The sequence below is a fragment of the Podarcis liolepis genome (assembly GCF_965112155.1).
Source record: "Podarcis liolepis genome assembly, chromosome: 6".
Lineage (NCBI taxonomy): Eukaryota > Metazoa > Chordata > Lepidosauria > Squamata > Lacertidae > Podarcis > Podarcis liolepis.
This window is the reverse complement of record NC_139559.1, coordinates 41,088,565-41,115,172: the sequence shown is the minus strand read 5'-3', so window position 1 is coordinate 41,115,172 and position 26,608 is coordinate 41,088,565. Positions and strand designations below refer to the sequence as shown.

Genomic DNA, 26,608 nt, shown 5'->3' with positions numbered 1-26,608 from the left:
TACTTAGAATTTTTGCAGGGATGCGGTTTTCTGAAAATTTCCATGTTGAACTTATCCTTAGCAATTCCCCCTGTAATTATCATTTTTCTCTTTGATCTGCACAAGAATTGGATTTTTTATTATACCCCTAAAGTAAACAGCTGCATATAACAATACATATGAACTCTATACAAACACGTATTAATACTTACAAAATTATCCTGCAGAAATAGACAACCATGTAGGGCATGACTTTTTCATATGTATTATACTTCTAATATACATAGTGTATATATGTGTGCCTGTATGACAAAAAGTGAGCAGCTCTTTCATAAGTGGGTGATTCATACAAGGGGTAATTCAATTCAGGCAAAACTTGATTTCCATGTATAAATCCATGTAAAACAGATTCTTCTTCCATCCGTAACTTTAATGTATTATTATTAATGTAATGTAATTTATAATAAAATGGCAATATTTTGAGAGGGCAACCCTTTCCTCTGTGTTTAGACTCTGAGGAACAAACATGTTTTTACTTTATAGTGCACCAATTGCAATCTGAGAAGCACACACAAACTGTGAAATTTAGTGATTTCTAAGCTGGATGGAGTCTCCATGGAGACTGAAATGTTTCTGTACTGGTTTCTGTATGTTCCAGTTTTTCATGCCTCATTAGTGTCCATTTTGTTGAAGAGTAATTATGGCAGCAGAGATTCACACATGATATTCAGCAGCGTTGAAAGTTATTTTAGGTTTATTTGCATGTTACATTGTGGTGGAAACTAGTGTTTATGTATGAAGCCGTGAATTGGTCATCAAAATTTTGAGAAGGGGTGGGGGGAGGCCATAAGGGAAAGGAAGGTACAGTGCACCAGAAATCAAGTGTCGCCAAACCATGGTTGAACTCATGAAAGTGTGACTCTAACCACTACTTCCCTTGGCAAAAGTGTTATTTGTTCAAGCTTTGTCTGAAAGCATCAAAGGCGGATGCTTGATACCCCTGTCTTATTGGAGGCAGTTTTTATCCCTGAGTTTCATCTCTACATTTCTCAGTGCATTTATCTTTTTTCCTGATTAGACACCTCATTTCCACAAACCTTTAGACATGATAGCAAATGCCAGTTTAGAAGCTTTAATTTACAAAGCTGTCATATAGGTCTAAAGACGATGTCTGTGTGTCAGAGTGAGTTCCCATGTCCCAGTCTGCTTTGCTTTCCTCATATATCTACTTCCATCTCTGTCACAAAACCTTCTAGTTCTCAGTTATCAAACAAGGTAAAGTTCCCATTTTATTTTTCCACTAAGAAGTTTGTTCCTAATCATGAATGCTGCACCCGGATGAAAATGGTGAATATGCATAATTGTGTATTAAATACTTGGGATTGCTTCTCTGCTGGTGTGTAAATTCTTGAATCTCGGTCTGAAACTTGAAGCATCCATGTTGCTATGGAGGCAGTCTGACATATCCGCCAAAGTCAGTGATGTTGCCCAAACACCCAACCAAGGAATATGTGCTCCCACACAGATTCTGGTATGGTGAGCAGCACCCAACATGAACTGAAAATGCACTCCAGAATCCTCTGTTCCTCATTAATAAGTTGCATGGCAAACAGACTCAACCAAAAGGCCTGATTTCCTTTTCTGCATTGTAGTAGGTTATGCTCTGAGTATATACAGTCATACACCACCTGGATTGCTCAGTTGGTTAGAGCATGGTGCTGATAATGCCAGGTTTGCAGGTTCGATCCTCGTATGGAACAGCTGCATTGCAGGGAGTTGGACTAGATGATCCTTAGGGTCCCTTCCAGCTCTACAATTCTATGATTAAATCCATAAATAAACCAATTGGACAGTGTAGCACATACATATGTGGCTATAATGCATTGATGATTTAATGATTTTAGAACATCAGGCTCATGTCATCAGCAGTGTTCTTTACAATAATAAAAGTAGATTACTTGTTCTTCTGAAACTCTTTTCCAGGCATTGAATGTTTTGAGTGGGGGTTGTGTTCCTGACACCTGCACACACTGGCAGAGAATGTGTATGCCTGCCCTGCCCCGTTATGACCCCTGCCTCACCCCCTTTCCCAGCCACTTCTGGATTGTGGCGATGCACACATGCACAACCGCACATGCTTTGAACGCATGCAAAACGGTTGTTGCCTGTACTCAGAATACTGTAATGCAGTGTTCTTCAACCTTGAGTCCCCAGATGTTTTGGAACTGCAGCCAGTAGCAGATTTAGGGGAGCACAATCAGTTTGGTTGGACTAAGCACAGAGCCCAAAGGGATACCACAGCTGTTATTAGGAATGGAGTGCAAGAGGTGGGGGGCACCAAATTTTGGCATTGCACAGAGCGCTGCTGAAATAACCCCATGTGGGTTATCTTCCCTCTTCTAACTGGGGCAGAGAAGGCTCACTCAACCTGTTTATGTGGGCTCTAGGCTGCATAAGGAGACTCTAGGCCAGGGGTCAGCAACATTTTTCAGCCATGGGCCAGTTCACCGTCCCTCAGACCATGTGGTGGGCCAGACTATATGCCTATACCCCACAAATAACCCAGAGATGCATTTTAAATAAAAAACACACATTCTACTCATGTTAAAACACGCTGATTCCCAGACCGTCCACAGCCCAGATTGAGAAGGCGATTGAGCCGCATCCGCCCCCAGGCCTTAGGTTGCCTACCTCCTCTAGGCTGCTTTGGATGCAAATAAAACCAAGATCTCGAGTACTTACATAAAGGAGGCGATGACAGCAGGACAAAAACTTGACAGCCTTAGATGAAAACTGCAGAGGCTGCCTTAATCCTGGGCTTTTCAGTCAAGGGGGAAGCAAAGCCCAGCAAATGTAAGGCTGGAAGCCTGGAAAGTTGGGTTTGGAGAGATCCCTCCAGCTCTGAGGGCAAACCCACACATGTGCACTCTGAAGGTAGTCGTGTGTTTTGTGTGCACTTTGAAGGGGAAATACTTTTGAAAGAAGAAATCTGTTGCTCTCATGAAAAAGGAGTTTCTCTTTAGAGAAAGAAGAGCACCCCCATTTGCAAGCAGTTATTATCCCTAGCATGAAAATAAAGACCCCAGCCCAGCAAATTTCTACCTTAATTCCTCTCCTGACTCGTATCTGGACCTCCCTCCCTGCGTATCAATAAATCTCCTTGGACCCCTGGGCAGGAACAATAGCAGCACTTCTGTGCTGCAGTGAGAATTTTCTTAGTGCTGTCCATTGGGCTTTGTTGTTCAACAGTTTCTAAAGAGCTGTGGTTACTTTGTGACGCTTTAAAGGCTTTGGCTGTGCAAGCAATGTGCTGCCCCCCCCCCCGCCTCAAATTGGGACCCAGCACGGGGAATTATGCTGAGGTGGAAAGAAAGCCAGTGCAACACAGTGAAAGAGCTCTTTTTTAATGTTAAGCTCCCCTGCCTTCCTGCAGGAAAGGAGATTCCCTCAAAGTGTTTTCTGTTAGAGATTGAGAACAGGCCATTGGGAAATGAACCACCCCAGCAGCCCGCCTTCTGTTTTAAGCTCTTAATCCATCCTAGCCTCCTATTATGAATGATTAATTTATACAATTAGTAGTGTTATGGTAATGAGCTAATGGCATCTTTGTTGCCATCCTACGTGGGGATATAGCTAATTGCATGTTGCATGATTGTTCCCAGAGGCTTTTTTTAACACAAGAGGAGAGTGACTTCTACTTCTTGCCACTGAGGCAATGCCTATTACTGATCTGTAGGTGATTTAGGTGCCTACTCAATTAGGTAGAGTATGGTGCTGGTAATGCCAAGGTCACGGGTTCGATCACCATATAGGCAGCCTGAATATTCCTACACCGCAGGGGGTTGGGCTGGGTTCCTTTCAGCTCTACAATTCTATGATTCTAAGTACATAGTAGAATTATGTGCTTCCCAGTAATGCACACTCGGGGGGCCCTAGGGGTACCCACAGATGCTAATGTTGCTCTATAATCTGGAGGCTGGATGCTTCTAAGGTGACTTTCAGGCATTTGATGCAACCAGTAACCCAGACTCTACCCTGATTTCTGTGAAAACACTGTACCTTTGCATAATAGGTAGGTGCTTAGGAGGAAGGTGTTGATAGCTGGTGCTCCCGTCAGCCTTATGACACCTTCATGGCAGTTCAAAACACCTGAAGAGTACAACACTTATTCCAGTTAACGGGGCAGGTTTCTGCCCTATAATGGTGTATCCAGCACACACAAATTGTTTTTCTAACTGTTCAATGGTTCGCATATTTCTTGTTTAGATTTATACTTTGCCCTTAAAATATCAGAGTGGCTTATGCTAAAATTAGTAAAAGCATAATTAAATAACTAATATATTAAAGTCATCTGCAAACAACAGCATTTTTGTAAATGCAGCATAAAACTAATCCAAATAAAATCATTCAAAATATATTCATCTGGTGCCAGAAAGGTATCTGAGCAGATGTCAAGCAAGGCTTTTCGGAGGATAGTATTCCAAAACTGGGGTACCACCACTGAAAAGGCCCTTTGCCAAATAGCCATCTATCACATCTTATTGGTTCTGATGTTCATTATTATAAAACAGTGATTTAACCTAAGCTGATCTGAGAATGTGCCCTCCTCACTCCCATCAGTTCAGAGAGTCAACTTGGGCTGCATCAACTGTGTAGCTGAGAACCTGTAAGAGAAACAGAGTAAATTAAAATTTGTATTCTTCCCCACCTCAGATGTATTCAGATCTTGTTCCCGTGCTTAGTCTACTTCACTCACCCACTCTTCTTCCTCTTTGAAACTCTCCGATCTCTTGTTCTGAGGCAGCCGTTTAGTCTCCCACACAGGTTCAAGTTTTCTCTACAAGCAAGTAACTCTGATTCTGGTGTCCTTGAGAAATTAGCAACACTTTCAAAAGAAAGAGAGGGAGAGAAAAGGGGGTGAACTTTGGGAGGCTGGGGAGATGACAGAACACCGCATGAGGTAGCGAAGGGTGTTCAATCAATTCTGAGAAAGATGCACAGCAAGGTTTTGCTGCCCTTCTTGTTCTGCCCAAAAGCATCAGGTCCAACAAAGAATGAGTAGGTAGCACTGATGGGCAGGTGACTCATACACACACTTTTTCTTTGTGTGGCTTTGGGCACATTATTCACTTGCTCTTCCCTGTCTTATGTGTAAATATGATAGTGATTCTATATTGTATCCCTAGTGTTCTTTAGGTTTTCAGGATAAGGAACTTTTCTGTGCTTTCCTCTGCATATCAAGGCAACAGCCATCTTCATGGAAGGAATTTTAAAAGTGCATGATAGCACTAGGCCTACTCAACAAGAGTCTTCTAATGTGGTTAGATCCCTCTTGCATGACCTAACTATCAACTCAGCTCCACTCACCTGATTTTGGATGGGGTAGCCCCCTCTTTCTCTTTAGTATGGCAATGCAGGAATTGCCAAGTCACAAAGAGAACTCAAATTGTCAAAATGCAGACCTATCTTTGGAACATGAATATAGGCATATTCAGTAGGAGGTCACGTAATTCACACCTTTGTGTTGCCAGTTTCATATGCTAGTTTTTATTTTTTTTTATTGCAGTTAGATTTCCATGAATTCAGTATTATTTCCCTAGCCCTGGCGATGATGGTGATAAGTAGTAGATACAGTATCTGCAGTAAGGATATCTGAATAAGTACAGCTGCTGCACAAATTATGAAGGGTGCTTTTCAAATGAATTTAAATGGTGTAAGTTTAGCATCAAAAGCGGACCCACTCAGGGAATTTGCAGCACACTTCATTTGCAAAGAATTGCATACTGAGAAGTTATGTATGTATCTGTGTGGGAGGTACTGTGAAGGCCACAGGGGCAGAAACTGTGGTTTCTCTGAGCTTGTGAATATTTCCAGATTCTAGATGATAATTCTTAGCAGCTACTGGTCAGATTTTACAGGGATAGTATGAATGCTGGTTCAAAATCTATCAAACTGCAGAAAACTGTGACTCCATAATTTCAGAATCCACAGGGCTTTGTTGTTGGTTGTTGTGTAGTCCTGTACCTTTCTTTCTTTATTGGCACTTTTGGATGCAGTATTTTGTGGAAGCTGGTGAAAATGCCATGTATGCTACTCTTTATTAGGAAGCTAAGGCTTGCGTTGGGACTGAGCCCGCAGAAGCAATTTGTTTCATGTGTTATAGAAAAATGATAACAGAAACGAACATCTTGCCCCCATTAGACTATGACAACCTGACATGAATCAGGATGTTCAGAAGTTGGATCTGTACTACTTCTTCTTTTGTGGGAAAACCAAGTCAAGTACTCCATTCTCTGTGAAGCAAAGCTACAAGTAAGGCTATAAATTGGCAGAAAGGAGGTAGAGTGTTAGGATCCACGTCAGAGTTCTGCTCCTTCAAGGCCTTATCCTTGAGAAAGAAAGGAAGTGATCTTCTGGGGTCATCCAGCCCTGGAGAATAAAAGCCTTCAGTTCGCTCATCACTTTGAGCTTGCCTTGCCTCATCTGGGTGGTCTTGCTAAGGGAGGGACTAGATACTGCAAAGCAAAGTTGTTTGGATGAAGGAGCTAGGGTTGTTATCCTACTGTTATCCGGAATGAGGCAACCAGTTTGGGGTGTCCTGATACGGCAGGGAATTGCTAAGTTATTTAATTTATTGTTGTACAACAACAACAACAACAACAACAATTAATTATACCCTGCCCATCTGGGTGGCTCCCAACAGAATTAAAAACACAATAAAACACCAGACATTAAAAACTTCCCTAAACAGGGCTGCCTTCAGATGTCTTCTAAAAGTCAGATAGTTGTTTATTTCCTTGACATATGATGGGAGGGCATTCCACAGGGTGGGTGCCACTACCAAGAAGGCCCTATGCCTGGTTCCCTGTAACCTCACTTTTACTGCCAGAGAAAACCACATGCAGATTTTCTGCCTTGGCTGCCAAAATAATATGACCAGCTTCCCGGGAGATATGCAGCTTCCCGGGAGATGGGGAGAGACTTGTTCACCCTGCCTCAGGTAGCAAAATGTCTTGGGCCTGTTCCAGAAGTAGTAGTAGTAGAGCCTGGGACTGGAGAAGTGGATTGTTCACTTGTTTAAGATGTAGTACCAGCACCTTGCATGGTATGCTGCAAAATGAAGGGCCTTGCCCTACATGTACACACCTTGCATCAGACACACCACTGAATAATGGGACCTTATGGTGAAGGGTGGTTAATAAATCAAATTGATGAAAATGATGATGTGAGGAGAATACAATGAGACCTTCCTCACGTGATGTGTGACCAAGAGACAGGTGCTTGGAACTCAGCTGCGATATAGTAACCCCTCTGTTTTAGAATGTGTTTGTGTGTGTTTGCTAGTTAGATGTTAAAACTAGCCCCCAAGCTGCCATGGTAGCATATAGATTATCAGTGTTTCCCAACCACTGTTCCGCGGCACACTAGTGTGCCGCGAGATGTTGCCTGGTGTGCCGCGGGAAAAATTAAAAAATTCGAAAGATTTTTTTTTTAAAGTCAAATTTTCGATTGGGGCGCCGTCACTAGATGACCCCTGGGGTTCCCTCCCTCCCGCTCTGTGCCTCCCTCCTCCTCCTCCTCCTCCGGGGAGGCCCTTCCTGGCTCTCGGCCAAGGCTTGGCGGCTGCCACTCACTCACTCGCTCGCCCACCCGTCCCTCCATCCCTGCACCCGGCCTCTCCCCCTCCGTCCCCGGCGCAGGGGCTGCCGGGATCCGTAGTCCCCTCGCCCTTGGGCTCCGCGCCCGCGGAGATCGGGCGGCAGGATGGAGCCCGGGGATCCCCGCGGAGGCGGAGCGGCGGAGGCGGAGCGGCGGAGGCGGAGGCTGCCCCCCCAGGTAGGGCTGCGTCGGGGGGGTTATTTTTGCAATGCTGCATCCGCGCCGGAGGGGACGCATCGGACCGCGGGGAGACCCCTTGGCGGGCGTGCAAGGCAATGCATGCGTGCAGGTGTTGCATGGAGTGCAGTGCAATGCAATAGCAACGCGGCGCCCTGCATGCATGCATGCAACTTCCACCGGCGCTCCGGACTTGGCAGGTGAGGGGGGTCCCCAGTGGGCGGCAGAGAGAGTCGGGAGGGCGAAGGGGAGCCGGGGGGGAGCAGCGCTGCTCCCCGAGCCGAGCCCGGGGGGAAACTTCGGCGTCGTTGCGCCGGGTGTTGGAAGCGGAGGCTTGCGGGGGCCCCTCACCTGCAAAACCTGGTCGCCTCTCATATATTTCGTGCATTGCATTCATCGCCCGCTTTCTCCTCCAAGGAGCTCCCGGGGGCGCGCGTGGTTCTCCCCGTGTTATCCTCGCAACAACAGCCCTGCGAGGTGGGTCAGGCGAGTGGCCCAAGGGAGCACCCAGGGATTGTCCTGGCCAGGTGGGGTGATTTGAACCCTGCTCTCTGCCCGGTCTTCGTCCTCATTTAGCCCCCACATGTGCATGACTGTGCATGACTGAGGTTTTCCCCCCTCGTCTTGGCTATGGTGTGAGTCTGTGCTGTTAATTAATGGGGTTCTGCCTTCAGAGAAGATGAGCCAGCCCTCAAGGAGGTGATTATGTAATTTGCTAGCGATTCATGTCCCTCCCGGCGTGACGCTGCGCGCTGACGTCACGGGGCTGTAATGGTGGTGTGCCTCGAGATTTTTTTCATGAAACAAGTGTGCCTTTGCCCAAAAAAGGTTGGGAAACACTGGATTAGTTGCATCTTATATGTGCAGATTTGAGTTCAGTCCCAGAGAGATGCCAACTGTTTCTGGTCCCTAAAATGCTTCCTACACTTCTGGTGTTTGCCTTGAAATGTGCCTACATGGATACTTACCGGTAATTGCATTGATGCTGTGGTTTTTTTTCTTCTAAAATTTGCTGCTGAAATACTTTCATGTCTTGAACTGTTAGCTATATTCTTATTGAAATATTGTTTTTGAAACCATGTTTCAAAACCACGTTTTTGTTGTGATCTGCTTTGAACATAATTTATTTTGTGAAAAGGCAAAACATTAATTAGACTAGTCTAGTCATAGGATAAACAGGGACATGTGTAGCTTTCTCCCTTGGCCCATTGTGAATGCATATGTATCGCTGTTTAGGCTCAGGTGCAATTTAAGTTATTGTTTCTAATTTCCAGATTTGCACAGTAGTGATCGGCTAGCCCTCATTTCACTCGCAAAGCAAACACACACACCCCTCTGAGAAATTTTTGAATTGTTTTTTATCTGAACAAAGATTTTAAACAGATACTTGAATATGAACATATACGAAAATGTATTGCCTCCTTGAAGTTTGGGAAGGAAGGGCAGGGAGGACTGAGCAGGTACAAAAGCAACTGCCTTTGCAAGAGGGAAGGTGTAAAAAAAGCAAAGCTCATTCTGCAATGAAAGCCACCCACCCACCCCTGTTCACAAGTACATCTGCCTTCACAATTATGCATCTGTGCTGCCAAATAGCTTCCAGATACCAGTGGAGTCCCTAGCATAGCTAAATGCCAAAAGGCTGCTGCTTCCATTTTATAATGAACTACATGATTTGTACTGTTCTTGCAAATGAATATAGAGGGCTAGAAGGCGATTATACTGACTCTGGAAAGCAAGCATTTATTTTTCTTCACTTTCCTCAGAAATTTCAAATCAGCTGTATACAGGGACAATTTGATGTAAATTGGTGTCTGGTCACTTCCTGGCGACCTTTTTATTCACCCTGATTTGCTTGCACAAAAATTTGCAGAGAGGCTTTGCAGGATCATATCAATATATTGTTACCCATTGCATTTTCTCATCACTTCCCTTACTGCAAGAAGACTGGGTGGAAGTTCAGGGTTTGGAAGCAGGATTGGTGCACATGAACCACACATCCACATTAATTGCCCAAACTGAACTTGTCAGTATGTGACTGGATCCCACCTGCAAAGGAGCAATCCGTTTGTGCAAGCCCCACACTGGAACCAGGAAATGCTAGTCAAGCCCCATTGATCTCCATAGGACTTGTGTTAATCATATCCTGTTTATATTAAAGGGATTTAAACATGGTATCACTTCTATCCTTTGCACATTTTGTTTGAATTCAGTGGGACATACTTCTGACTAAATATGCATTGTGTTGCTCTGTTGCTGTCTTTGGATTGGGCCCCTAGTATAAAGGTCAAGGGACGTGGGTGGCACTGTGGGTTAAACTACAGAGCCTAGGACTTGCCAATCAGAAGGTTGGCGGTTCAAATCCCCGCGATGGGGTTAGCTCCCATTGCTCGGTCCCTGCTCCTGCCAACCTAGCAGTTCGAAAGCACGTCAAAGTGCAAGTAGATAAATAGGTACCGCTCTGGCAGGAAGGTAAACAGCATTTCCGTGCGCTGCACAGGTTCGCCAGAAGCGGCTTAGTCATGCTGGCCACATGACCCGGAAGTCGGCCCTTGGCCAATAAAGCGAGATGAGTGTCGCAACCCCAGAGTCAGTCACGACTGGACCTAATGGTCAAGGGTCCCTTTACCTTGACCTATAAAGGTCAAATGTAGCTCACTTCAAATCGCTAATGGTGCAGTATGAAGGAAAGAGTTCAGCTAAGTGCAGAGTGGGCTGGTAAGACATCAAACTACAGAGACTCACGTAAAAGAATTTATAGGAATGTAGAGTTTTAGCAGCATGTAATACTTCGCCTCCAATACAGAGTAGGGTGGGTCTTGCCAAGCTTCGCCAAACCTGAGGAATGTCCACCCATTGAGGGCAAATGAGAACATTCAGGGAGTTCATTTGAGGAAACTGTTTGTTCTGCTGCAGTGATCTTTTCAGCCTGGCTTGGAAATAGGTACTTCATCTGAGCTCTTACCAAATGTGCGGCCTCAAATCAATCAGGCGTGCGTGAGATGTTGGAACATGATGCCTGTCTCACTCGCTTGCTGTGGTTTTTATTTCCCTTGCTGCCTACCAATTTGTTCTGGAAAGTAATGGGCACAACTCTCCTAATTTCTAATAACTTCTCACCACCTCCTTCTACCCCTCAGTAAGCCTGTAGCAATTATTCTCCCTGCTGAAGTAGAGCAAACCCACCCACACTGCATGCTTTCAACGAAGAATGGAAACTTCCCCAGAGACAATTGCAAATGATGCTCCAGGCATCCCACTGCCTGGAACAATGTGGGCTGTGTGTTGCAGGAGCAGGGGCAGACTTTGGTAATATGGTGCCCTGACTGAGGACAAAATTGGGCACATGCCCCTAAATATTTCTTATTTTCACAATAATACCTTTTGGTATAGTTGCTTTTTAAATGGATCTTCTCAGTAGGTACCTATGTAAATATATGTTGTTGTTGTTGTTATATGTCTTGGCTTAGCATCCTGTGCAGGAGAGCCAGCTGCACCACCCTAAATCCGGTGCTGCTAATGGGTAAGACTGATGAGGTAACTATTTGAAATAGAGCAATGGAAAGAGATTTCATCAAAAAACGACACACATTATCAGCTTAGAGCTCCTAATTTTTGCTAGTAAGAGCAGTGATTTGGTGTGGGGGGAATTAATTTTGTTTTGTTAACTGATATTGATTCTGTCATATTGAAGAGTTAGAAATGTGTGGAAATATTAATAAAACTATATCTGTTATGATGACACAAGATTAGACTGTGATGAATGTGTCTTCTCGGCTCAGCTGATTATATAAACAAGCAACTCTTTTTCTGTATGCGTGCCTTATTTTGTTTTTGTGCATTGTTGTTTTTTATTTTTAGTATGGCTAGAGGCCTCAACAGCTGGAGGTGGCCCAGGCCTCCCTGGACCTCTAATTTGCATATGCAAGATAACCACTGCAGAACAAATGCTACAGATAAACTGCTTCTGAATGGAAGTAGTTCACATGTCAGCTATAGGGAAACACAGTTAGACATTGTCTCTCTGAACTTGTACAGAGAAGGGGGTTGGGGATAGTGCCTGCTGATCCCGTTAGTGATGCATGTTCATTGTAATGTCTGAAAGAACCTGAATGCCTGTGAGTAACCTGAGACCCTTGTAATACGCAGAGTCCCTATTGTGCAGACAGAGCCTACATGAGCACACTTGGTAAGCATACAGGCTCTTTCAGACATTGTGTAGAAATTGTACCAGGTTAGGGAACAGCAGTCACGAAATTAAAAGACGCCTGCTTCTTGGGAGAAAACCTAGACAGCATCTTTAAAAGCAGAGACATCACCTTGCCGACAAAGGTCTGTAGAGTTAAAGCTATGGTTTTCCCAGTAGTGATGTATGGAAGTGAGAGCTGGACCATAAAGAAGGCTGATCGCCAAAGAATTGATGCTTTTGAATTATGGTGCTGGAAGAGACTCTTGAGAGTCCCATGGACTGCAAGAAGATCAAACCTATCCATTCTGAAGGAAATCAGCCCTGAGTGCTCAGATCCTGAAGCTGAGGCTCCAATACTTTGGCCACCTGATGAGAAGAGAAGACTCCCTGGAAAAGACCCTGATGTTGGGAAAGATTGAGGGCACAAGGAGAAGGGGACGACAGAGGACGAGATGGTTGGACAGTGTTCTCGAAGCTACCAGCATGAGTTTGACCAAACTGTGAGAGGCAGTGGAAGACTGGAGTACCTGGCGTGCTCTGGTCCATGGGGTCTTGAAGAGATGGACACGATTAAACAACAACAGGGGACAATCCTACCCCTCAGAGTTCAGAGTATGATTGAGCAGGGCTTAAATGAGATAAGTCATTTAGTGACATCGAGTGGCATGTAGAGTCAAGTGTGAATCAGACTGGGTTTTTTGTTTTTGTTTCTAAATAAAATAGAATCTGAATTCTAAATGCAGTTCCCACTGGGTTGCTACTGGTCATTTTAGATTGCTTGGCAGAATAAGAAAACCAGAACTTCCAGATCTGAAAGTACAGAATATCTGAATAATCAAGTCCCATTGTATTTCTTTGTATGACTTTTTCAGAATTGGGAAGAGAACATAAGCAAGCTATTTAGATTGTAAATTGCTCAGAGGTGGAGAGAATGTCTCCTATTCTATAACTTCTACACATAATCCTTAGTATGCTTAACAGAAATGACAATAACTATGTCTTCAATTACAGGTCTCCTACCTTCTTTGGAAATTATATCCATGAGTTCATAGTGAAACAAATATGCAGTGAAATGCATGAATGAAAGGGACACAGCAAAACAATGGGAAATTTAAGGACTGAACATTCTAATTTTATTCTGCTGAAATTTTGTTCAGATTATATTTCCTTTTGATTCAAATGCAAAGTGATAACCTAATTTAAGAGGCAGTATGTGCCATAGTGATTTAATCAAATTAGTAGTTGAAGTCTGTCATTCTCCAAAGTCTGCAATTACATAGTTTACCCATGTCAGCAGATATTCAAATTATGTAAAATGTATGTTAATCTTCAGAATATTACATAGTTGCCACATTTTGGCTTACGCCTTAAATTCTCTCTCTCTCTCTCTCTCTCTCTCTCTCTCTCTGTATACCCCCCCCCCACACACACACACTTAACATTTTTAGGAGAAAATGGAAAGGGGTGAGTCAGGGTTGCTTCCCTTTCTGACCACACTCACATGCCCAGCGGACTACCTGGCAAGTCCTACAAGGCACCTGGGACTGGTGAAGTGCCCTCAGGAGACCAGTTTTGGCAGCCACCTGTTATTCTATAGCCTAGGGCTATGTTGTCTCTTAATCCACTTGTGAAAAAGTCCTTACAGACCTGAGACCTTCTGCAGTGATGTGGACTTTCAGGTTTCATCATAGCAACCCCTAGAGCAGGGGTTTCCAGTGGGAGCCAGTACACCCACCGGTATCTCCTAAGCCACCCTTGAAAGGTCTCAGGAAATATGCCCTCAGAAATCCACAATACTCAAGAGACTATTCAATCTTCCTGCTCTGTTCCTGTCTGTACTGGCTCAGCCATTTCTACATCGAACACCCCCCTCAAATCTTCCCATTGTGTCACTAGATGCCAGAATTGGGCACCCTCCTTTTAATCCATTCTGAACAGGGGAGAGGTGCAATGAGCTTTTTTCTGTGAGCAAGTGCTGATGGAGGTGCCTTTCCCCCCATTGATTGGGGGGGGACATGCCTATACCATTTTGTAGTCCTCTACCCCCCCCCCCGGTGCTCTTTTAGAGGTGGCAGCTATTTTCTGTTATGCAATGTTTGTGACTGGTGCCCAGAGCACTTTTCTCAAAATTCCATATGTGTCTACTGACCCCAAAGGGTTGGCAACCCCTTCAGTGATCCAATTTAGCATGTTTATATTACTCGTATTTATTTTAAAAAGCCCAACATCTTGAAGCTGCTAAGCTTGCCTAATATTGCATTTGCAATTACTGTAGCTTACATTCATTGTTACTAACAGACTTATGAAACAGAAAATTTTCAACTGAAAGTTTTCTGCCCCACATCACTGACTAGACCTGAAATGTATTCTTGGGAGGAAGGTTTTGAACTTGTCTAAAATTTCAAAACATCATGTTCAACAGTGGAATGGACTCCCTCAGGAGCTTGTGGACTCTCCTTCACTGGAGGTTTTAAAGCAGAAGTTGGATGGTCCTATGCTTAGATTCTCCTGGCTTGCAATCCTGCCAATCCTTCCTTCACCCTGAAATAGCGTTCTCACGACCCTTTTCCAGACTAGCCTGCCCTATTATGGCACTTTATCAGTACAACCCAATTAAATACCCACACTCATAGAGGCCCCCAAAGCAGTCTGTGCACTTTTTTTGGGGGGGGGGAACGTTTTTAAAGAACTGAAATAAATGAATAAGAGCTGGCTATGACAGGCTGTTTGGTTTTTTGTCTTTTTTTACAGAATGCAGTGCAGGTCTGGCTATTGTGCGGTAAAACAGCATGCAGCATACGTAGAGGAGAGCCTTTGGCAATAAGTAATCAGAGGGAGAGGGCACTCCAGCAGTGATCCTTGGTGTGGCGGGAAAGGTAAGTACACAAGAGCACCCTTCTTTACAACACCCCTCTTTTGAGCTTCCTGTGAAGTCTTTTTAATTTTTAAAATTTCAGTAGAGATGTTAAGGAAGCTTATCTTATGGTTACATTTAACTTAGAGCCTCTCCAGGCCTCCTTTTAACTGTTCTTTTGTGATCCTTTGTGATAATGGTGGCATTGGGGTGGTTATACACAATCCTGCTTTTAATATTGTTTGGACCTTCAAAAGTTTTGGGTTGCACATACTGCTTCGTTTCTTGTAGTGCATGTGCCATAGCTTCCTGCTGAAATCCTGTGACTCTGGGGGTGGACCCACTTTTGTTGTACTATACTGAAAGAGTGCCCACCTAGATGGCCATAATGGGGTAGCATTATTGAAGCATTGCAAAACAACCAAAAGTGAAATGGTGTATGGATGTTCTGCAATTCCACTTCTAATGCACTATTGTTGTGTCAATGACATATTGCAGAACACCCTCCTCCAGACAATAGTCTGGAGGGGACCTGGTTTTTGGGCTTTTATTTCTATCGTATGCCACTTTGAAACTGTGGTATTAACCAGTATGCAGCTTATTTCAACAAATGCCGAAATGCTGTGGTATTATAGAATAGGGATGACATCACAAAAACTCACATATGAAATATGAAAATAGCAAAGAGAAAGCCATTTAGAATTTAGAAGAGAAAGCCATATCAGAATGCGATAAAACGTATCATTCAAATTTAAAGGTCCTGGAAGAGTACAAAGGTCTGCACCTGGCATTGCAAAGACTATAACAAAGGCCCCAGGTGAACCTCTTGAAGGGAGGGGGCATAATCCACAACTGGGATGCATGCACAGTTGCTTTTGGTTTAGCCTTTGACAGGGGAGCCAAACTGTTTGGTTTCCTGGCTTTGTATGATGTGGCTGTGTAGCAGCTTTAAGCAGCATAGATTTGGAGCCCCACGGCAGTGAGGCTTAGGCGGCTAGTGCTATGCAGCAGCAGCACTGCTGCTGCACCAGCCTCTGAGAGTAATCTATTATTTATTGCCCCTATTGCAAAACTGGTTCATTAAGCCAGGATAAGAAAATGGGGTAACTGCCGTCTTTTATTACAGCTCCTGCTGTTGAGTTCTTACTAGGCGGAAAGTCCAGGGAATATTGAACCCTTTGGCCTTTAACCGGAGATCTGGCTTTCTTCTGCAAAAGCAGAAGAGGCTGCTAAGCCCATGCTGCTGGGGAAGGCAAAGTTAGACTCCTCTCCCCCACCCACCCAGGTTTGTGGGAGCATTGGGCAAATGCCAGGTCATCTGATAGACAAATAAAGGCTGATCCATTGGGATGCTTCCTTGCGTGACAGATGGTTCATGCTAAAATTCACTGCCCTGCACAATTATTAAAGGTGCTGGGGCCCTATCATTTTTCATCTGACCAGCCTAACATTCATTTTAGTGGCTGCCCTGTTCTACTCTGTGCATGGCAGCAAGGAGAATTAGCAATTTGCCTCTGTGGGGGCTGGTGGTGAACTGAGGCCTACTGAGCACCTGCCTCCAGCCCAGCTGTTAGGCTCCACCCCCTTTCCACATTTCTCCTTCGCTCCATGATTTCCCATTTGATGCACTCCCTATGGTGTTGGAATGGGAAGGGTGCCTTTGAGGGTGTCTGCCCTAGTTCTGCGGACCTTGGGATCTGGTCCAGTGTGCCCCTGGTCACCAGCATCAGGCTCAGAACCCGAAGCTGCTCCATAAGATAGGGTACTAATGCCTAGATAGTCACGATAGCCCCTTAATTGTTCTATGTAGCTATTTCAGTTTCTGGTGTGGGTAGTGAAAACAAAATAACAATGCTATGCATTATATTTCCAGAAAAGAACTGTTATTGATTTTTTTTCCCCTTAAAAAATAAAGCATGCTTGTTGTTTGCTGCCTCCAGAAACAATCTTTTCTTAATGGCATTTTTGAAACTGAAGGAGTTGAGGGACTGATTTGTGTCAGAATAAGCTTCATAATTCTGCCTTTTAAAACAATTGCAATATTTTCTCCATGTTTTCTGCTTGCTATGGACTGAGCTCCAAAACTATGAGTAATCCAAGATAGACCAAGAGATGATCCTGAAGAATAGGGTGCCAGTAGAAGAATAAGCAACCTTGAAAAGGTGCAGCAAGAATGGACCAGTGCAGGTTCATCTCACAAATTTGTTCATGGAATCATAGAGTTGAGGGTTGTCAAGTCTAACCCTCTACAATGCAGGAATCTCAACTTAAACATCCATGACAGATTGCCATTCAATCTCTGCTTAAAAGGGAAACAGACGAACTTTGTGAATGTGTGCGTTGCTTGAATGGTAACCTCTGGGAGGTGGCTTGTCACATCTGACTGCAAGAGAAGATGTCAGATTAGAACTGTGTGAGCACACAGGGAGAACAGGGAGCACCAGCCCATTCTATTTCCTATTCCACCTGTATTATGTAACATCCAGAATTATCCTTAGCCTGCATCCCTTTGCATCATTCCAGATCATATGTAGGTCTGTGTGTTATCCACATGTGGGGAATTGTACCTTGAAAGCTCAAATTTTTGGTGCTGAGAAGATCTATGTTATGATTTTGAATACTTGATAACTTTTTATGAGGGGGGACAGGTCCCCTTACATTTCTGAAAAGGTGGCTGATTTTTCTTCAGAGCAGCAGTTTATAGCTTTGTGGGGACGCCAAGTTAAATTCTTCAGCACAGCAAATTTTCATTTGTCACAATGCCAAGTTTTAATAATTATTTTAACTGTGTAATGTATTTTATTCTTTGTTGTTTTCTAATGGCTAATGGCTTCAGCTTCATTAAGTAAATAAAAGATAACAATAACATGTTATGATTACAGTGGCCAGATGGAAAAGAGAACAAGATCCCGCACCTTTAATAGTTGTGCCAGATGCTGAAATTCCCACTTCTAAGGGTGCAGCCCTGATTTGTTAGTTAGTTAATTTTTTAAAAAAGTTTTTTTAAATAAAAAAACATGTTTCTAGTCCTTCTGACTGCAAAAATAGCTCCTTTCCTCCAGCCACTGGCACTTGCTTAACATTGCTAGCCGAAGCAGACATGTACAAATGCCTGTAAAATAATCTGGCATTTGTATACAAACTTGGGCAATATATGCAGAGCATAGAAATAGAGTTTATATTCAATTTTTGCTTTGCAAAGTAAGCCCATCTCTGAGAATCACTCATTCATTCACTTTTCCCTCCTCCTAGCCCAAACACGTGCTCTTTCCTTTGAGCTGTGAACTGAGCCCAAGAGACCTGCTTCTCTTAATTGCTCCGTCTCGCTTTCTTTCCAAGCCAGGAATAGAAGCCTGATACCTTGGATCCCACTCCCTCCTGCTTTAATCACTTGCTGCCACATGACACTAAGAAGAAATAATTAAGGGCAGCGCAGAGTAAAAGTAAGATGGCTAGTCTTAGCTGTCGCAAGTAGCAGGACCTCTTCTCACTAAAGGGCAGCATTCTTAACTTGTGGTTGTCTCTCCGCTATTTCCTTCTGAGGTTAGATTGATGGCAAGCTGAAATCTTGCATGTCTGAAGTGGAACAGTCATAGGCTTTTCGTGACTCTGGGGATCCTGGGAGCTCTGTGTGGACTGGAGCGTGGCAAGGATGTAGAGATAATGAAAGCGCTAATTAAAAATAGGAAAGGGAAAGAAAAAAGTAGCCAGCCTACACCAACCCACAGTGTCTGTATGGGAACTTTTTATTGCAGTGTCAGTACCATGTCTGTGCTTCTCAGTGTTGACTCATTACCTGGGAAGAATATCCAAGTGATTTGGTTTGAGGATGTGTGTAGATTTAGGCAAGATTGGGTCAATAAATGCACTGCCGAGATCACCTTGTTTGATGTTGGAGAAGTCAACATTTTAAGAAGTCATTTCATTTTTCAAAACATTATTTAGTCTCCCTGCTTGAGCCTGAAAGTAAACAAATAAAATAAAATCCTACGATATGGAAAGACTGAAGGATGGAAATTTCAAATCACATCTCCATGTGTAGCGGAGGAGTGGTGCTGTGGCTTTATAAAAATCATCCCTCGATCCTCTCTTGATGGATGCTGCTGTAGTTCTGTGAACCTCTGTGGTGATAACACTGATTGACACTGGCTGAAGGCGTGTGATCCTTTGAAAAGCAGGAGTGTACCATGCAAAATGCTGACACAACCAACTTCTTTACAGTTCAACAAGAACCCCTCTAGGAAAGCAGACAATATGGGTATTGAACAAGCCATGGGCACTGGGGTGTGACTTGACAAGCTGGCACATAGTAGCACATTATCCGGCCAAGGGAAACACAAGATGCTTTTTATCACATCCAGTAAAAGAATTGATTCCTGGTGTAGATTCATTTAATGAGGTTAAAAAAAAAGTGACTGTCGTTTTAGTGTCTTCTGTCTGAACTGCTCCGCTCTTGTCACGGTTGGAATGAAAGGCCTTAGACTGAGATAGCATCCACCCTGCACTATCTGTCGGTTTCTCTCTTTTTATGCAGAGGTGAATATACCAAAATGAAAGCAGCCCCCTCTGCTCTGCTATATAGTGCTGCTTCCATTACTGGGTGTTTCTAGGTCTTCAATGAAACCCAGGTGAAGCTCCTTCTTTTGCTTCTTATATGCACATCCTCATTGCAGATTAATGACTCTCATCTTCAAGGGCCTTGGGCATGCCTATACACCATCCCAGACTCAACACTTGCAAAGACACCAACCTTGATCACTCCCTTCTTAAAACAGCAAAAAGCCTAGAGTCTTCCTGCTGGGCAATTTACTGCACAAGTGAGGAACGCCCATAAAACATCTGCAGACTGACTTGTTGCTGGTAAATCTCTTGAGCTGAAGAGAATAGGCTTAGATTCCCAGGTGGAGAGAAGTTGACACAAGTGATGAATCTGATTACAAGTGAAGAATGAAGGCCAGGGGATCTCTAAGGTGAGCGAAAGGTGTGTGTGCTTCTCATGCTTCAGTAAGAGCTGGTTCATACTTCTTGCATTTGTTATACATTCCACAGAAGTGGGCTGTTGCTCATGGAAGATTATGCTGCAACATATTTCTTAGTCTTTAAGGTGTTGCTAGATTCTTGTTTATTTTGGGGGTGGATGTGACAGTCAACATGAGACTCAAAAGTTTTACCTTTCATGGATCCTCTCATGATCCTTCTTTCTTCCCACCCTCCTTTACTTGTGTGATTCTGAAATTTCCAATATATACCACTTACTTTCCCTGCCTTCTTGGTTATCTTGTACTGAATGTTGTTTGTATGCACTGCACGGGGCAAAGGCTCAGAAGGCTGTGTTATGAAGTACCCCTAATATCCATCTTTTGCCGCAGTAGCCTGTGCCTGATCAGGAAAACTTTGTTTTGGTCTAGAGAGACAGTAAAAGAAGGTGACTCGAGGTGACCTTCATTCTGAGCATTTATTCTGATTTGTTTGCAGGCAGGTTAGATGACATTGGTGATACTTAATGAACATTCACTTGTGAGGAGGTATACAGTGTTGAATCAAAGCAACTGTTCTCCCACACTTTCCAGTGCATTTTCATGTCACTTTACTTGTTGCGAAAAGTCTGGTATTTGGCAGAAGTAGGTTTATTGCGCAAGAGTTTCTTCCAAAAGCGCCTGCAGCTAGACTGCCACCACTCTCCTAAGTGCCTTACCTAAAAAATGAGTATTAGTGACTTTTCAATAGTTGTTACTCCGGGGAGGGTAACACTTCTTTAAGAGTGACCGCACTCAAAGTCTCTGGCAAACTTGTCACAGCAGACCTCTTAGAGTCCCAGCACTCTGTTCCTGTGGACAGGCGTCAGCATTCCCTTCACCACATGGAAAAACTCTGCTGGCTGGCTGTTTGTAGATGTGATGGAGGCAGCAAAGTAAGCAAAGTTAATAACTAATAAATGCGCAAATGCCCTTTTGATATGATCAAATGACTTGAGATTTATCTTTGTTGCCCTTGACTACATTACCTCTTGAAGTGCCAAATTCTGGAGCGTGTTCAGGTTCAAGGTCAAAAGTTCCTAAAATAAGTGCCAGGCTTGCAGGCTTGCATGCATACTGTATGCTTCATAACATTTGGGTTCTTCTCTGTGCTGCTTGACTTGTGGTGAAGTATGTCACTTCCACTTACATGAAAGTAAGGGGAGGGTTAGCACTGGGAGATCTCAGATGCATCCAGAAGGCAACCCACTCTTCTACATATGTACTGAAATGCATGACCAGGCAAATGGGACGCTGCAAGTACATTCAGTCCATGTAGCTGTGGCTGGGTGATAATGGGAGTTGTTTTGATCCAACAACATCTGGGGCAGCAGGTTCCCCACCCTTGATATAGATAGGGTGGAAATAGTCCCATTTCTAACCATGCTGAAATAGGGCAGAAGACAAATTCTGCCATTTTGGTCAGCATAGCAAAAAGCTACTGCAAAAGTTTTTCTTTCATGTAACCAGTGCTTTTTTTCTGGGGGGACGCATACGCCCTAAACATTTTGTGAATCTTTGCACTTTTGTCCATTTACTGTATTTGTTTTCCCCAATTTGAGCTATAAAATGGTGATTTTCTTGAGTCAAAATAAGAGTACCCCAAGCATTTTTTGGGTGGGGGGGGCACTGCATGTAACTCACATTGTTTTTGATCTCAGGCTTTAGCAGTTTTCTGTAGGAGACATATTGATGAGCAGGATGCCAATTGACTTCTTGCAGACAAGAATGTGACCACCTGGCAGGGAAGCCATGTTTCTTTTTTGTCAGTGAAATGTCAAGACCCTGACTGAGCGGCAGAGTCCTGTGGAGAGAGATGAGCAGGTAAGGCAGGGAGATTGCTCTGTCCTCTCTGCTCTCAGGTACTGAGTAATGGGCTCAGCAGTCACCTAGAGCAGTATAGAGAAAGGCTTCTTACAGCTAACAAGTGATGTAACCCTTGCCCTTTCAAGTGCATAGCAAGATCTTGGGAAGGATTGTTTTCTGCTCAGGTGGAGAAAACAAAAATAGGTTCATCTCCATGTTTTTGCCTCAAATAGTGGCAACCACCATGCTCAGGTATATGCTTCAACATCAAGGGGGTTGATTTATTTGATATTTTTCCAAAGCCAGTTGTGCTTCCTTGGTTGGAGGGGTTCTCGGAAAGCCATCTTCTCACTGCTTTTTATAAAAAAGTACTTTCTGAAATAGGGATGCGGGTGATGCTGTGGGTTAAACTACAGAGCCCTAGGGCTTGCCGATCAGAAGGTCGGCGGTTCGAATCCCCATGACGGGGTGAGCTCCCGTTCCTCGGTCCCTGCTCCTGCCAACCTAGCAGTTTGAAAGCACAAAGTGCAAGTAGATAAATAGGTACCGCTCTGGTGGGAAGGTAAACGGTGTTTCCGTGCGCTGCTCTGGTTCGCCAGAAGTGGCTTAGTCATGCTGGCCACGTGAACCGGTAGCCGTATGCCGGCTCCCTCGGCCAATAAAGCGATGTGAGCGCCGCAACCCCAGAGTCGTCCGCGACTGGACCTAATGGTCTGCTAATTGTGAACTCTGCTTCTGAGAAATGACTGGAGAAATTCTCTGCTGCCCTGTAGAAATTAGGTGGAAATGGCACCCCCAATTTCTCTGCCCACAAATTATGGCAGGGCATAAGAGAGCATTTGCACACACTTCTAGTGTGGGATGAAGGCATGAATTGCAACTGACTTTCACTTTCCTGCACCACTGCAAGACTGAATGTTGTGGCTGGAAGAAACAGGGAGTGGAATGGTTGTGGGGAGCAGGTCCTGGGTGTGTGGGCAGAAGTGGGGATTACAAGATTAGCTGTGCAAAGGATATGAGTTGGTTCTAAACCACTGAAGAGGAACTAGGGCTTTCCAAACATTTTTTTGCTGGAAAATTTTCTAAAACAATTTTGTACTCTACCTGCAGTGTTGACAGAACCACGTTTCCTCACAATGACTGTGGTTGCAAGGAAGTGGAAATAAAGGACACCTTCAGTTCAGTCTAATATCACTGACTCACTTCTTACAACTGTTGTCCTTAATGAACATTTGGGCAGCCTTAAACATTTGTCAAATTAAGCACCAAATGGGCTGTGGATTGCAAAATAACCTTGAGATTCTATCCTCCTGCAGTCCTCCTTTACCCACCAGCAGGGTGTTTGTGCTTGGCAAAAATTGTCCTTTCAGCATTTCCTGAGCTGGGAGAAGTGGTGTGTTCAGTGGAGAGGGAATCTCACTAGATTCCTTTTTGCCTGCTGCCTTGTGTGTGTCTGTTGACTGCATTCTCTTTGCCACAATTCAAGTCAATCATTTGATGGCATGGGATTCCTTAGGGCAAGGCTGAAATCACACGTGACACCAGCTGCGTGTATGCTTCCCTTGACTTTTTAAAGACCCAGAGCAGCCTTGGGAGGTTGCAGGTTTAAAGGGGGCTGGAAGAGGACTGCTTAACCCTTTCCCTTCCATCCATTTTTTCCCCCTGTTCAGTGCCCTCCAAGCTGCTTTAACCCAATGATAGGAAATAATACAGTCACGGGGGGAACCATTAATGTATCTAATTCCAACTGATGGCAGTACATAATTTATCCAAGAGATGGAAAAATTGTGTTTTATGCTAGCAGGGGTATAAACACCTTCCTAGCCTAACCTTGAACACATTCATGAAAGGGAGATATTTTCTACCCCACTTGGACTGCTTTCAGCTCCTAGATACTGCTGCAGTGGCATATGCACTCAGGGAATAAGAAATGTGATATTCATGCAATAGCCATAGGTTGTCAGACTTCAAAGACCCTGTCTAGGTTATAAAAGTGGTGGGGTTTTTTTGGTGGTTTTTTTTTTTTTTTTTGCATTTGCAATTGTTTGTTTGTTGCAGAAGATTCAGGCACTTTCCATGTTTCCTTTTCAGGCATGTCATGTTACATTTTCCCTCCAGCAATATTTTGTTCCCTGCACAGCCGGTGATTCTTGTACAATTGGTACTCATGCGAACATGTGATGCAGCAGTTATTAGGGAATGTAGGGAGTTTAAAGGCCAGTTGTTTGCACACATACCTCATGGGTCCCTAATAGTTTCAGTTAATCCCCTGTTATTTGTCTCCAGACTCCCCAGGATGCTCAAGAGAAAATGAGAAAGCTAGAGGAATGAAAAAGGCAGGGGCTGTTAAAAAAAGAAAGGAGCATGAAGCAAAAGGATGGTTTGGCACACACACACACATGCACACTTTGTTTCAAATCTTGTCTAGGATGTTGCCTTTGTCAGGAGCAAACTACAAAACTTTTCCCTGGCTAATTTCCCTCTGAGCCACTTCCTTATGCTCAGAAGTCTGGCTACTGGCCACCAACACAGTCTTTTCGATTCTCTGCTTCCCAAACCTCTTCTTCACAGCACAAGGGGAGTGTTCATTCAGCTGCGTGTGTCCATGTTATAATGCCTGAGCTGACACACTGTTTTCAACTGCAGCAGCCTTTCTCATGTGGCTTCCTTCAGAGGCTTTGCTTCCCCTTCCTTCAGCTACAGCACACAATCTTTCTGTTGTTTGTGAAGCAGTGTGGCTATTCTTCCTCCACTCCACTCCCCCCACTCAAGTAAAAGGCTATGTCCCTGGAGCAAAACTTGCTCCCTTCTCTCGCTTTCCCATTTTCACGGAATTGACTCTCTCGCTGCTTCTCCCAGTGACTGCACTTCCTTCTGGAACCTAGTAGAATTTGGTTAGGGCTGCCATCCGTCTGGATTTTCCTGGACGTTACTGGGATTTCAAAGGCGGAATTAACATGGGGGGGGGGTTCCCTAAAGATGGCACTTTGCCCTGGCAAGTCAATCGAATAATCACAGGTTTTTGACGTTTTTGTAACAAAAGGCTCAACAACTTGGGGGTATCCTGGTTTTTACTTTTTGAAATATGTGTACCCTAAGTTTGATGCTGTGGTCACTGTTCCCCCTTCCTCTGCACCAGCCATTGCTGGCCTCTGCTAGTCATTATGATCAGCATAGGGACCAGTATTGTCCCTGGGTAGTTTGCAGGTGTTTGTGCACTCTGATTCAGCACATCCAGGCATCTCATCCCTGTACATTGAAGCACTAGTGCTTGATCATCCAGATAAACCAATATGCACTCCAATGTCATGCTCACTTCATTTAGTATTGGGAGCTATCAACAACAACAACAACAAAAGGCAGGGTAGTGCTCAGGGAGCAAATACAAAGTTGGGAGTGGGGTGAAGGAGAACACCATGCACATCACAAGCTGTCCACTGAAACATAAGGAATTGTTTGCCTTAATGAGCTTCTACTCCAGTAGTGGCTGTGAGTGTAAAACAAATTGTCCCCCCCCCCAAAAAAAATGTATTTTTGGCAGTACAGGGCAATCCTGAATATTGCATTGTTTTATTTTACAGTGGTACCTCGGGTTACATACGCTTCAGGTTACATATGCTTCAGGTTACACACTCCGCTAACCCAGAAATAGTACCTCGGGTTAAGAACTTTGCTTCAGGATGAGAACAGAAATCATGCTCCGACGGCGCATTAGCTAAAGTGGTGCTTCAGGTTAAGAACAGACCTCCGGAACGAATTAAGTACTTAACCCGAGGTACCACTGTACTTACGGCGTTTGTGTGCCACACCATAACATAAAGTTCTCTGGCTGTCTTGCTATAAATGCGTAAAAACCAGTTTTATCGAATAAAGGGCAAAACTACATCAATACAGCAAAGTGGAACTCACTGAAAACCCAAGCTAAAATAAAATAATTTAAAATAGGAACCCAGTCTTTCCGGGTGGTGGCTTGTTTTTTTAAAGGGTTTCTGGTAACAGAAAGGTCTTCACCTAGCACTAGGAAATTCACAGTGTGGTGCACTGAAAAGGCCCTCTCTGTGGTGGCTACCAGTTGGAGCAGGTCCTCCAAATAGGATCTTAAGATTTGGGCAGAGTGGGGCTTGGGAGCATTCAGAATTGAGACGCATTGTCAGAGCTAAACTGGCAGGAAACATTTTGATCCAGGACTCAATACTGGGCAAAACTTACCCCTTATTTTGTTTTGGCGTTTCGGAGCGCAAAACATTGTATGCAACTGAGTAATACTTGGAGTAAATCTATTAAAATAAGTGGAAATAACTAGCACCCATTGATTTCAATGGGTTTACTGTGAGTAGGGCTTAGTTGGCTGCAACCCAAAGATATGACATAAAATAAAGTTGCACTATTCTTCCCATGTAATTGCAGTAGCAAAATTTAACATTTTGGAAAAGCATACATTGAATGCTAGTTTGGGCTGTAGTTAGAAAGTGAACTTTTGGCAGCTGACTGTATGAAATCCATCCAGAGGGAGACAAGACTTTTTGTGGCTCATTAGTAGGTAACCTGTTCTATGGAGCTATAATGAAACCATCTGCCCCAAGTTGCATGCAGGCTGAGAGAAGAGTGAAACAAGTAGGTGGGAGGGACATGCTGTCATAACCAGTGACAATGCTGATCAAGCACATGGAAAAAATGCTAAGGCTGCAATCCTGTGGCTTGACGGGTCTATTTCCAGTCTATGCCACTTTTTCCTGTGTTCGTTCCATTAGAATTTGCATTATTTTTAACAGCTGTTTTCCTCAAAGTATGCATTTTACCCTAAAATAAGCATTCTGGTATTTTTTGAGCTGTAAGCTGGATTGCAAAATTTGTAGAATTGCAAAACCCAAAAGATCCAATCCACATAATAGTCTAGGAAGCATGAATCAGTTTGGCTTGCTGAAAAAATGT

General features: G+C 43.9%; 1 protein-coding gene across 2 annotated transcripts in view; it reads left to right on the top strand.

Annotated features, from left to right (window-relative positions):
• The window catches only part of CDK18 (cyclin dependent kinase 18), a 93,312-nt gene that overhangs the window by 11,859 nt on the left and 54,845 nt on the right, over positions 1–26,608 (top strand). For both annotated transcript variants that reach the window (XM_083509011.1, XM_083509013.1), the window contains exon 2: positions 14,753–14,877. The gene's annotated coding sequence lies outside the window, so the exon portion shown is untranslated. The remainder of the gene's footprint in view (positions 1–14,752; positions 14,878–26,608) is intronic.